At 33.7% G+C, this 14,999-nt stretch overlaps 1 protein-coding gene across 1 annotated transcript in view; it reads right to left on the reverse strand.

The window, feature by feature from the left end:
• The window catches only part of PTPRQ (protein tyrosine phosphatase receptor type Q), a 1,500,794-nt gene that overhangs the window by 173,817 nt on the left and 1,311,978 nt on the right, over window positions 1–14,999 (reverse strand). The window lies entirely within an intron of this gene.

Genomic DNA, 14,999 nt, shown 5'->3' on the forward strand with positions numbered 1-14,999 from the left:
CTCTCTGGAGTGGGAATAGCAATTTTTACTCTTACGCTATCCAACACTTTCCCTACTGTTGCACTCTTTGGAGTGGGAATAGTTATTTTTACCCCTACGTTATCCAACATTTTCCTTACTGTCGTTTTTTTGGAGTTGGAATACTATTTTATTCCCTCTGTTATTTAATATTTTTTGTATTGTTTTAGTTAATGCATTATATAATTAATGTTAAAAATATTAAAAGTAAATACATTTTTTTTAATTTGTTTTGCATAATTATTTCATTTATATTTATGTTATTAATTTTATGTGTGTAGATGAATTTGTAATTCATGATATTTTTTATTATTTATAAATTATTACAATAAATATTAAAACTAATTATCAAGTATATATATATATATGTATATATATATATATATATATATTATATGTATATGTTTAATGAATCTTTTATTAAATTATGTATACTACTTATTAATTTCAAATAATATAAAATAATTTTAACTATGTTTATTATATTTTTAACTGTTATTTTTATTAATTTTACATATTTTTTAATTAAAAAACGATATTTTTTTTAAACTATACTTTCCCCACTGTTGCACTCACTGGAGTGGGAATAGTAATTTTTACCCCTCTGCTATCCAACACTTTCCCTACTGTTGCACTCTCTGGAGTGGGAATAGTCATTTTTACCCCTATGCTATCCAACACTTTCCCTACTGTTGCACTGTCTGGAGTGGGAATAGTAATTTTTACCACTACGCTATCCAACACTTTCCCTACTGTTGCACTCTCTGGAGTGGGAATAGTAATTTTTACCCCTACGCTATCTAACACTTTTCCTACTGTTGCACTCTCTGGAGTGGGAATAGTAATTTTTACCCCTCCGCTATCCAACACTTTCCCTACTGTTGCACTCTCTGGAGTGGGAATAGCAATTTTTACTCTTACGCTATCCAACACTTTCCCTACTGTTGCACTCTCTGGAGTGGAAATAGTCATTTCTACCCTTACGCTATCCAACACTTTCCCTACTGTTGCACTCTCTGGAGTGGGAATAGTATTTGTTACCCCTACGCTATCCAACACTTTCCCTACTGTTGCACTCTCTGGAGTGGGAATAGTAATTTTTACCCCTACGCTATCCAACACTTTCCCTACTGTTGCACTCTCTGGAGTGGGAATAGTAATTTTTACCCTTACGCTATCCAACACTTTCTCTACTGTTGCACTCACTGGAGTGGGAATAGTAATTTTTACCCCTACACTATCTAACACTTTCCCTACTGTTGCACTCACTGGAGTGGGAATAGTAATTTTTACCCCTCCGCTATCCAACACTTTCCCTACTGTTGCACTCTCTGGAGTGGGAATAGCAATTTTTACTCTTACGCTATCCAACACTTTCCCTACTGTTGCACTCTTTGGAGTGGAAATAGTCATTTCTACCCCTACGCTATCCAACACTTTCCCTACTGTTGCACTCTTTGGAGTGGGAATAGTTATTTTTACCCCTACGTTATCCATCATTTTCCTTACTGTCGTTTTTTTGGAGTTGGAATACTATTTTATTCCCTCTGTTATTTAATATTTTTTGTATTGTTTTAGTTAATGCATTATATAATTAATGTTAAAAATATTAAAAGTAAATACATTTTTTTAAATTTGTTTTGCATAATTATTTCATTTATATTTATGTTATTAATTTCATGTGTGTAGATGAATTTGTAATTCATGATATTTTTAATTATTTATAAATTATTACAATAAATATTAAAACTAATTATCAAGTAAGTATATATATATATATATATATATATATATTATATGTATATGTTTAATGAATTTTTTATTAAATTATGTATACTACTTATTAATTTCAAATAATATAAAATAATTTTAACTATGTTTATTATATTTTTAACTGTTATTTTTATTAATTTTACATATTTTTTAATTAAAAAACGATATTTTTTTTTAAACTATACTTTCCCCACTGTTGCACTCACTGGAGTGGGAATAGTAATTTTTACCCCTCTGCTATCCAACACTTTCCCTACTGTTGCACTCTCTGGAGTGGGAATAGTCATTTTTACCCCTACGCTATCCAACACTTTCCCTACTGTTGCACTCTCTGGAGTGGGAATAGTAATTTTTACCCCTACGCTATCCAACACTTTCCCTACTGTTGCACTCTCTGGAGTGGGAATAGTAATTTTTACCCCTCCGCTATCCAACACTTTCCCTACTGTTGCACTCTCCGGAGTGGGAATAGTAATTTTTACCCCTATGCTATCCAACACTTTCCCTACTGTTGCACTCTCCGGAGTGGGAATAGTCATTTTTACCCCTACGCTATCCAACACTTTCCCTACTGTTGCACTCTCTGGAGTGGGAATAGTAATTTTTACCCCTACGCTATCCAACACTTTCCCTACTGTTGTACTCTCTGGAGTGGGAATAGTAATTGTTACCCCTACGCTATCCAACACTTTCTCTACTGTTGCACTCTCTGGAGTGGGAATAGTAATTGTTACCCCTACGCTATCCAACACTTTCCCTACTGTTGCACTCTGTGGAGTTGTAATAGTAATTTTAACCCCTACGCTATCCAACACTTTCCCTACTGTTGCACTCTCTGGAGTGGGAATAGTAATTTTTACCCTTACGCTATCCAACACTTTCCCTACTGTTGCACTCACTGGAGTGGGAATAGTAATTTTTACCCCTACGCTATCTAACACTTTCCCTACTGTTGCACTCACTGGAGTGGGAATAGTAATTGTTACCCCTCCGCTATCCAACACTTTCCCTACTGTTGCACTCTCTGGAGTGGGAATAGCAATTTTTACTCTTACGCTATCCAACACTTTCCCTACTGTTGCACTCTTTGGAGTGGAAATAGTCATTTCTACCCCTACGCTATCCAACACTTTCCCTACTGTTGCACTCTTTGGAGTGGGAATAGTTATTTTTACCCCTACGTTATCCAACATTTTCCTTACTGTCGTTTTTTGGGAGTTGGAATACTATTTTATTCCCTCTGTTATTTAATATTTTTTGTATTGTTTTAGTTAATGCATTATATAATTAATGTTAAAAATATTAAAAGTAAATACATTTTTTTTAATTTGTTTTGCATAATTATTTCATTTATATTTATGTTATTAATTTTATGTGTGTAGATGAATTTGTAATTCATGATATTTTTAATTATTTATAAATTATTACAATAAATATTAAAACTAATTATCAAGTATATATATATATATATATATATATATATATTATATGTATATGTTTAATGAATCTTTTATTAAATTATGTATACTACTTATTAATTTCAAATAATATAAAATAATTTTAACTATGTTTATTATATTTTTAACTGTTATTTTTATTAATTTTACATATTTTTTAATTAAAAAACGATATTTTTTTTAAACTATACTTTCCCCACTGTTGCACTCACTGGAGTGGGAATAGTAATTTTTACCCCTCTGCTATCCAACACTTTCCCTACTGTTGCACTCTCTGGAGTGGGAATAGTCATTTTTACCCCTACGCTATCCAACACTTTCCCTACTGTTGCACTCTCTGGAGTGGGAATAGTAATTTTTACCACTACGCTATCCAACACTTTCCCTACTGTTGCACTCTCTGGAGTGGGAATAGTAATTTTTACCCCTACGCTATCTAACACTTTCCCTACTGTTGCACTCTCTGGAGTGGGAATAGTAATTTTTACCCCTCCGCTATCCAACACTTTCCCTACTGTTGCACTCTCTGGAGTGGGAATAGCAATTTTTACTCTTACGCTATCCAACACTTTCCCTACTGTTGCACTCTCTGGAGTGGAAATAGTCATTTCTACCCTTACGCTATCCAACACTTTCCCTACTGTTGCACTCTCTGGAGTGGGAATAGTAATTGTTACCCCTATGCTATCCAACACTTTCCCTACTGTTGCACTCTCTGGAGTGGGAATAGTAATTTTTACCCCTACGCTATCCAACACTTTCCCTACTGTTGCACTCTCTGGAGTGGGAATAGTAATTTTTACCCTTACGCTATCCAACACTTTCTCTACTGTTGCACTCACTGGAGTGGGAATAGTAATTTTTACCCCTACGCTATCTAACACTTTCCCTACTGTTGCACTCACTGGAGTGGGAATAGTAATTTTTACCCCTCCGCTATCCAACACTTTCCCTACTGTTGCACTCTCTGGAGTGGGAATAGCAATTTTTACTCTTATGCTATCCAACACTTTCCCTACTGTTGCACTCTTTGGAGTGGAAATAGTCATTTCTACCCCTACGCTATCCAACACTTTCCCTACTGTTGCACTCTTTGGAGTGGGAATAGTTATTTTTACCCCTACGTTATCCAACATTTTCCTTACTGTCGTTTTTTTGGAGTTGGAATACTATTTTATTCCCTCTGTTATTTAATATTTTTTGTATTGTTTTAGTTAATGCATTATATAATTAATGTTAAAAATATTAAAAGTAAATACATTTTTTTAAATTTGTTTTGCATAATTATTTCATTTATATTTATGTTATTAATTTCATGTGTGTAGATGAATTTGTAATTCATGATATTTTTAATTATTTATAAATTATTACAATAAATATTAAAACTAATTATCAAGTAAGTATATATATATATATATATATATATATATATATTATATGTATATGTTTAATGAATTTTTTATTAAATTATGTATACTACTTATTAATTTCAAATAATATAAAATAATTTTAACTATGTTTATTATAATTTTAACTGTTATTTTTATTAATTTTACATATTTTTTAATTAAAAAACGATATTTTTTTTTAAACTATACTTTCCCCACTGTTGCACTCACTGGAGTGGGAATAGTAATTTTTACCCCTCTGCTATCCAACACTTTCCCTACTGTTGCACTCTCTGGAGTGGGAATAGTCATTTTTACCCCTACGCTATCCAACACTTTCCCTACTGTTGCACTCTCTGGAGTGGGAATAGTAATTTTTACCACTACGCTATCCAACACTTTCCCTACTGTTGCACTCTCTGGAGTGGGAATAGTAATTTTTACCCCTACGCTATCCAACACTTTCCCTACTGTTGCACTCTCTGGAGTGGGAATAGTAATTTTTACCCCTCCGCTATCCAACACTTTCCCTACTGTTGCACTCTCCGGAGTGGGAATAGTAATTTTTACCCCTATGCTATCCAACACTTTCCCTACTGTTGCACTCTCTGGAGTGGGAATAGTCATTTTTACCCCTACGCTATCCAACACTTTCCCTACTGTTGCACTCTCTGGAGTGGGAATAGTAATTTTTACCCCTACGCTATCCAACACTTTCCCTACTGTTGCACTCTCTGGAGTGGGAATAGTAATTTTTACCCCTACGCTATCCAACACTTTCCCTACTGTTGCACTCTTTGGAGTGGGAATAGTTATTTTTACCCCTACGTCATCCAACATTTTCCTTACTGTTGTTTTTTTGGAGTTGGAATACTATTTTATTCCCTCTGTTATTTAATATTTTTGTATTGTTTTAGTTAATGCATTATATAATTAATGTTAAAAATATTAAAAGTAAATAAATTTTTTAAAATTTGTTTTGCATAATTATTTCATTTATATTTATATTATTAATTGTATGTGTGTAGATGAATTTGTAATTTATGAAATTTTTAATTATTTATAAATTATTACAATAAATATTCAAACTAATTATCAAGTAAGAATATATATATATATATTATATGTATATGTTTAATGAATTTTTGTATTCAATTATGTATACTACTTATTAATTTCAAATAATATAAAATAATTTTAACTATGCTTATTATATTTTTAAATGTTTTTTTATTAATTTTACATATTTTTTATTAAAAAAACGATATTTTTTTTAAACGATACTTTCCCTACTGTTGCACTCACTGGAGTGGGAATAGTCATTTTTACCCCTACGCTATCCAACACTTTCCCTACTGTTGCACTCTCTGGAGTGGGAATAGTAATTGTTACCCCTACGCTATCCAACACTTTCCCTACTGTTGCACTCTCTGCAATGGGAATAGTAATTTTTACCCCTACGCTATCCAACACTTTCCCTACTGTTGCACTCTCTGGAGTGGGAATAGTAATTGTTACCCCTACGCTATCCAACACTTTCCCTACTGTTGCACTCTCTGGAGTGGGAATAGTAATTTTTACCCCTACGCTATCCAACACTTTCCCTACTGTTGCACTCTCTGGAGTGGGAATAGTAATTTTTACCCCTACGCTATCCAACACTTTCCCTACTGTTGCACTCTCTGGAGTGGGAATAGTAATTGTTACCCCTACGCTATCCAACACTTTCTCTACTGTTGCACTCTCTGGAGTGGGAATAGTAATTGTTACCCCTACGCTATCCAACACTTTCCCTACTGTTGCACTCTGTGGAGTTGTAATAGTAATTTTAACCCCTACGCTATCCAACACTTTCCCTACTGTTGCACTCTCTGGAGTGGGAATAGTAATTTTTACCCTTACGCTATCCAACACTTTCCCTACTGTTGCACTCACTGGAGTGGGAATAGTAATTTTTACCCCTACGCTATCTAACACTTTCCCTACTGTTGCACTCACTGGAGTGGGAATAGTAATTGTTACCCCTCCGCTATCCAACACTTTCCCTACTGTTGCACTCTCTGGAGTGGGAATAGCAATTTTTACTCTTACGCTATCCAACACTTTCCCTACTGTTGCACTCTTTGGAGTGGGAATAGTTATTTTTACCCCTACGTTATCCAACATTTTCCTTACTGTCGTTTTTTTGGAGTTGGAATACTATTTTATTCCCTCTGTTATTTATTATTTTTTGTATTGTTTTAGTTAATGCATTATATAATTAATGTTAAAAATATTAAAAGTAAATACATTTTTTTTTAATTTGTTTTGCATAATTATTTCATTTATATTTATGTTATTAATTTTATGTGTGTAGATGAATTTGTAATTCATGATATTTTTTATTATTTATAAATTATTACAATAAATATTAAAACTAATTATCAAGTATATATATATATATATATATATATATATATATATTATATGTATATGTTTAATGAATCTTTTATTAAATTATGTATACTACTTATTAATTTCAAATAATATAAAATAATTTTAACAATGTTTTTTATATTTTTAACTGTTATTTTTATTAATTTTACATATTTTTTAATTAAAAAACGATATTTTTTTTAAACTATACTTTCCCCACTGTTGCACTCACTGGAGTGGGAATAGTAATTTTTACCCCTCTGCTATCCAACACTTTCCCTACTGTTGCACTCTCTGGAGTGGGAATAGTCATTTTTACCCCTACGCTATCCAACACTTTCCCTACTGTTGCACTCTCTGGAGTGGGAATAGTAATTTTTACCACTACGCTATCCAACACTTTCCCTACTGTTGCACTCTCTGGAGTGGGAATAGTAATTTTTACCCCTACGCTATCTAACACTTTTCCTACTGTTGCACTCTCTGGAGTGGGAATAGTAATTTTTACCCCTCCGCTATCCAACACTTTCCCTACTGTTGCACTCTCTGGAGTGGGAATAGCAATTTTTACTCTTACGCTATCCAACACTTTCCCTACTGTTGCACTCTCTGGAGTGGAAATAGTCATTTCTACCCTTACGCTATCCAACACTTTCCCTACTGTTGCACTCTCTGGAGTGGGAATAGTATTTGTTACCCCTACGCTATCCAACACTTTCCCTACTGTTGCACTCTCTGGAGTGGGAATAGTAATTTTTACCCCTACGCTATCCAACACTTTCCCTACTGTTGCACTCTCTGGAGTGGGAATAGTAATTTTTACCCTTACGCTATCCAACACTTTCTCTACTGTTGCACTCACTGGAGTGGGAATAGTAATTTTTACCCCTACACTATCTAACACTTTCCCTACTGTTGCACTCACTGGAGTGGGAATAGTAATTTTTACCCCTCCGCTATCCAACACTTTCCCTACTGTTGCACTCTCTGGAGTGGGAATAGCAATTTTTACTCTTACGCTATCCAACACTTTCCCTACTGTTGCACTCTTTGGAGTGGAAATAGTCATTTCTACCCCTACGCTATCCAACACTTTCCCTACTGTTGCACTCTTTGGAGTGGGAATAGTTATTTTTACCCCTACGTTATCCATCATTTTCCTTACTGTCGTTTTTTTGGAGTTGGAATACTATTTTATTCCCTCTGTTATTTAATATTTTTTGTATTGTTTTAGTTAATGCATTATATAATTAATGTTAAAAATATTAAAAGTAAATACATTTTTTTAAATTTGTTTTGCATAATTATTTCATTTATATTTATGTTATTAATTTCATGTGTGTAGATGAATTTGTAATTCATGATATTTTTAATTATTTATAAATTATTACAATAAATATTCAAACTAATTATCAAGTAAGAATATATATATATATATTATATGTATATGTTTAATGAATTTTTGTATTAAATTATGTATACTACTTATTAATTTCAAATAATATAAAATAATTTTAACTATGCTTATTATATTTTTAAATGTTTTTTTATTAATTTTACATATTTTTTATTAAAAAAACGATATTTTTTTTAAACGATACTTTCCCTACTGTTGCACTCACTGGAGTAGGAATAGTCATTTTTACCCCTACGGTATCCAACACTTTCCCTACTGTTGCACTCTCTGGAGTGGGAATAGTAATTTTTACCACTACGCTATCCAACACTTTCCCTACTGTTGCACTCTCTGGAGTGGGAATAGTAATTGTTACCCCTACGCTATCCAACACTTTCCCTACTGTTGCACTCTCTGGAGTGGGAATAGTAATTTTTAACCCTACGCTATTCAACACTTTCCCTACTGTTGCACTCTCTGGAGTGGGAATAGTAATTGTTACCCCTACGCTATCCAACACTTTCTCTACTGTTGCACTCTCTGGAGTGGGAATAGTCATTTTTACCCCTACGCTATCCAACACTTTCCCTACTGTTGCACTCTCTGGAGTGGGAATAGTAATTTTTACCCCTACGCTATCCAACACTTTCCCTACTGTTGCACTCTCTGGAGTGGGAATAGTAATTTTTACCCCTCCGCTATCCAACACTTTCCCTACTGTTGCACTCTCCGGAGTGGGAATAGTAATTTTTACCCCTATGCTATCCAACACTTTCCCTACTGTTGCACTCTCTGGAGTGGGAATAGTCATTTTTACCCCTACGCTATCCAACACTTTCCCTACTGTTGCACTCTCTGGAGTGGGAATAGTAATTTTTACCCCTACGCTATCCAACACTTTCCCTACTGTTGCACTCTCTGGAGTGGGAATAGTAATTTTTACCCCTACGCTATCCAACACTTTCCCTACTGTTGCACTCTTTGGAGTGGGAATAGTTATTTTTACCCCTACGTTATCCAACATTTTCCTTACTGTTGTTTTTTTGGAGTTGGAATACTATTTTATTCCCTCTGTTATTTAATATTTTTGTATTGTTTTAGTTAATGCATTATATAATTAATGTTAAAAATATTAAAAGTAAATACATTTTTTAAAATTTGTTTTGCATAATTATTTCATTTATATTTATATTATTAATTTTATGTGTGTAGATGAATTTGTAATTTATGAAATTTTTAATTATTTATAAATTATTACAATAAATATTCAAACTAATTATCAAGTAAGAATATATATATATATATTATATGTATATGTTTAATGCATTTTTTTATTAAATTATGTATACTACTTATTAATTTCAAATAATATAAAATAATTTTAACTATGCTTATTATATTTTTAAGTGTTTTTTTATTAATTTTACATATTTTTTATTAAAAAAAACGATATTTTTTTTAAACGATACTTTCCCTACTGTTGCACTCACTGGAGTGGGAATAGTCATTTTTACCCCTACGGTATCCAACACTTTCTCTACTGTTGCACTCTCTGGAGTGGGAATAGTAATTTTTACCCCTACGGTATCCAACACTTTCCCTACTGTTGCACTCTCTGGAGTGGGAATAGTAATTTTTACCACTACGCTATCCAACACTTTCCCTACTGTTGCACTCTCTGGAGTGGGAATAGTAATTGTTACCCCTACGCTATCCAACACTTTCTCTACTGTTGCACTCTCTGGAGTGGGAATAGTAATTGTTACCCCTGCGCTATCCAACACTTTCCCTACTGTTGCACTCTTTGGAGTTGTAATAGTAATTTTAACCCCTACGCTATCCAACACTTTCCCTACTGTTGCACTCTCTGGAGTGGGAATAGTAATTTTTACCCTTATGCTATCCAACACTTTCTCTACTGTTGCACTCACTGGAGTGGGAATAGTAATTTTTACCCCTACGCTATCTAACACTTTCCCTACTGTTGCACTCACTGGAGTGGGAATAGTAATTTTTACCCCTCCGCTATCCAACACTTTCCCTACTGTTGCACTCTCTGGAGTGGGAATAGCAATTTTTACTCTTACGCTATCCAACACTTTCCCTACTGTTGCACTCTTTGGAGTGGAAATAGTCATTTCTACCCCTACGCTATCCAACACTTTCCCTACTGTTGCACTCTTTGGAGTGGGAATAGTTATTTTTACCCCTACGTTATCCAACATTTTCCTTACTGTCGTTTTTTTGGAGTTGGAATACTATTTTATTCCCTCTGTTATTTAATATTTTTTGTATTGTTTTAGTTAATGCATTATATAATTAATGTTAAAAATATTAAAAGTAAATACATTTTTTTAAATTTGTTTTGCATAATTATTTCATTTATATTTATGTTATTAATTTTATGTGTGTAGATGAATTTGTAATTCATGATATTTTTAATTATTTATAAATTATTACAATAAATATTCAAACTAATTATCAAGTAAGAATATATATATATATATATTATATGTATATGTTTAATGCATTTTTTTATTAAATTATGTATACTACTTATTAATTTCAAATAATATAAAATAATTTTAACTATGCTTATTATATTTTTAAGTGTTTTTTTATTAATTTTACATATTTTTTAATTAAAAAACGATATTTTTTTTAAACGATACTTTCCCTACTGTTGCACTCACTGGAGTGGGAATAGTCATTTTTACCCCTACGGTATCCAACACTTTCCCTACTGTTGCACTCTCTGGAGTGGGAATAGTAATTTTTACCCCTACGGTATCCAACACTTTCCCTACTGTTGCACTCTCTGGAGTGGGAATAGTAATTTTTACCACTACGCTATCCAACACTTTCCCTACTGTTGCACTCTCTGGAGTGGGAATAGTAATTGTTACCCCTACGCTATCCAACACTTTCCCTACTGTTGCACTCTCTGGAGTGGGAATAGTAATTTTTAACCCTACGCTATTCAACACTTTCCCTACTGTTGCACTCTCTGGAGTGGGAATAGTAATTGTTACCCCTACGCTATCCAACACTTTCTCTACTGTTGCACTCTCTGGAGTGGGAATAGTCATTTTTACCCCTACGCTATCCAACACTTTCCCTACTGTTGCACTCTCTGGAGTGGGAATAGTAATTGTTACCCCTACGCTATCCAACACTTTCCCTACTGTTGCACTCTCTGCAATGGGAATAGTAATTTTTACCCCTACGCTATCCAACACTTTCCCTACTGTTGCACTCTCTGGAGTGGGAATAGTAATTGTTACCCCTACGCTATCCAACACTTTCCCTACTGTTGCACTCTCTGGAGTGGGAATAGTAATTTTTACCCCTACGCTATCCAACACTTTCCCTACTGTTGCACTCTCTGGAGTGGGAATAGTAATTTTTACCCCTACGCTATCCAACACTTTCCCTACTGTTGCACTCTCTGGAGTGGGAATAGTAATTTTTACCACTACGCTATCCAACACTTTCCCTACTGTTGCACTCACTGGAGTGGGAATAGTCATTTTTACCCCTACGCTATCCAACACTTTCCCTACTGTTGCACTCTCTGGAGTGGGAATAGTAATTGTTACCCCTACGCTATCCAACACTTTCCCTACTGTTGCACTCTCTGCAATGGGAATAGTAATTTTTACCCCTACGCTATCCAACACTTTCCCTACTGTTGCACTCTCTGGAGTGGGAATAGTAATTGTTACCCCTACGCTATCCAACACTTTCCCTACTGTTGCACTCTCTGGAGTGGGAATAGTAATTTTTACCCCTACGCTATCCAACACTTTCCCTACTGTTGCACTCTCTGGAGTGGGAATAGTAATTTTTACCCCTACGCTATCCAACACTTTCCCTACTGTTGCACTCTCTGGAGTGGGAATAGTAATTGTTACCCCTACGCTATCCAACACTTTCTCTACTGTTGCACTCTCTGGAGTGGGAATAGTAATTGTTACCCCTACGCTATCCAACACTTTCCCTACTGTTGCACTCTGTGGAGTTGTAATAGTAATTTTAACCCCTACGCTATCCAACACTTTCCCTACTGTTGCACTCTCTGGAGTGGGAATAGTAATTTTTACCCTTACGCTATCCAACACTTTCCCTACTGTTGCACTCACTGGAGTGGGAATAGTAATTTTTACCCCTACGCTATCTAACACTTTCCCTACTGTTGCACTCACTGGAGTGGGAATAGTAATTGTTACCCCTCCGCTATCCAACACTTTCCCTACTGTTGCACTCTCTGGAGTGGGAATAGCAATTTTTACTCTTACGCTATCCAACACTTTCCCTACTGTTGCACTCTTTGGAGTGGGAATAGTTATTTTTACCCCTACGTTATCCAACATTTTCCTTACTGTCGTTTTTTTGGAGTTGGAATACTATTTTATTCCCTCTGTTATTTAATATTTTTTGTATTGTTTTAGTTAATGCATTATATAATTAATGTTAAAAATATTAAAAGTAAATACATTTTTTTTAATTTGTTTTGCATAATTATTTCATTTATATTTATGTTATTAATGTTATGTGTGTAGATGAATTTGTAATTCATGATATTTTTTATTATTTATAAATTATTACAATAAATATTAAAACTAATTATCAAGTATATATATATATATGTATATATATATATATATATATATTATATGTATATGTTTAATGAATCTTTTATTAAATTATGTATACTACTTATTAATTTCAAATAATATAAAATAATTTTAACTATGTTTATTATATTTTTAACTGTTATTTTTATTAATTTTACATATTTTTTAATTAAAAAACGATATTTTTTTTAAACTATACTTTCCCCACTGTTGCACTCACTGGAGTGGGAATAGTAATTTTTACCCCTCTGCTATCCAACACTTTCCCTACTGTTGCACTCTCTGGAGTGGGAATAGTCATTTTTACCCCTATGCTATCCAACACTTTCCCTACTGTTGCACTGTCTGGAGTGGGAATAGTAATTTTTACCACTACGCTATCCAACACTTTCCCTACTGTTGCACTCTCTGGAGTGGGAATAGTAATTTTTACCCCTACGCTATCTAACACTTTTCCTACTGTTGCACTCTCTGGAGTGGGAATAGTAATTTTTACCCCTCCGCTATCCAACACTTTCCCTACTGTTGCACTCTCTGGAGTGGGAATAGCAATTTTTACTCTTACGCTATCCAACACTTTCCCTACTGTTGCACTCTCTGGAGTGGAAATAGTCATTTCTACCCTTACGCTATCCAACACTTTCCCTACTGTTGCACTCTCTGGAGTGGGAATAGTATTTGTTACCCCTACGCTATCCAACACTTTCCCTACTGTTGCACTCTCTGGAGTGGGAATAGTAATTTTTACCCCTACGCTATCCAACACTTTCCCTACTGTTGCACTCTCTGGAGTGGGAATAGTAATTTTTACCCTTACGCTATCCAACACTTTCTCTACTGTTGCACTCACTGGAGTGGGAATAGTAATTTTTACCCCTACACTATCTAACACTTTCCCTACTGTTGCACTCACTGGAGTGGGAATAGTAATTTTTACCCCTCCGCTATCCAACACTTTCCCTACTGTTGCACTCTCTGGAGTGGGAATAGCAATTTTTACTCTTACGCTATCCAACACTTTCCCTACTGTTGCACTCTTTGGAGTGGAAATAGTCATTTCTACCCCTACGCTATCCAACACTTTCCCTACTGTTGCACTCTTTGGAGTGGGAATAGTTATTTTTACCCCTACGTTATCCATCATTTTCCTTACTGTCGTTTTTTTGGAGTTGGAATACTATTTTATTCCCTCTGTTATTTAATATTTTTTGTATTGTTTTAGTTAATGCATTATATAATTAATGTTAAAAATATTAAAAGTAAATACATTTTTTTAAATTTGTTTTGCATAATTATTTCATTTATATTTATGTTATTAATTTCATGTGTGTAGATGAATTTGTAATTCATGATATTTTTAATTATTTATAAATTATTACAATAAATATTAAAACTAATTATCAAGTAAGTATATATATATATATATATATATATATATTATATGTATATGTTTAATGAATTTTTTATTAAATTATGTATACTACTTATTAATTTCAAATAATATAAAATAATTTTAACTATGTTTATTATATTTTTAACTGTTATTTTTATTAATTTTACATATTTTTTAATTAAAAAACGATATTTTTTTTTAAACTATACTTTCCCCACTGTTGCACTCACTGGAGTGGGAATAGTAATTTTTACCCCTCTGCTATCCAACACTTTCCCTACTGTTGCACTCTCTGGAGTGGGAATAGTCATTTTTACCCCTACGCTATCCAACACTTTCCCTACTGTTGCACTCTCTGGAGTGGGAATAGTAATTTTTACCCCTACGCTATCCAACACTTTCCCTACTGTTGCACTCTCTGGAGTGGGAATAGTAATTTTTACCCCTCCGCTATCCAACACTTTCCCTACTGTTGCACTCTCCGGAGTGGGAATAGTAATTTTTACCCCTATGCTATCCAAC

Source organism: Lissotriton helveticus, chromosome 1_1 (genome assembly GCF_964261635.1).
Source record: "Lissotriton helveticus chromosome 1_1, aLisHel1.1, whole genome shotgun sequence".
NCBI classification, from domain to species: domain Eukaryota; kingdom Metazoa; phylum Chordata; class Amphibia; order Caudata; family Salamandridae; genus Lissotriton; species Lissotriton helveticus.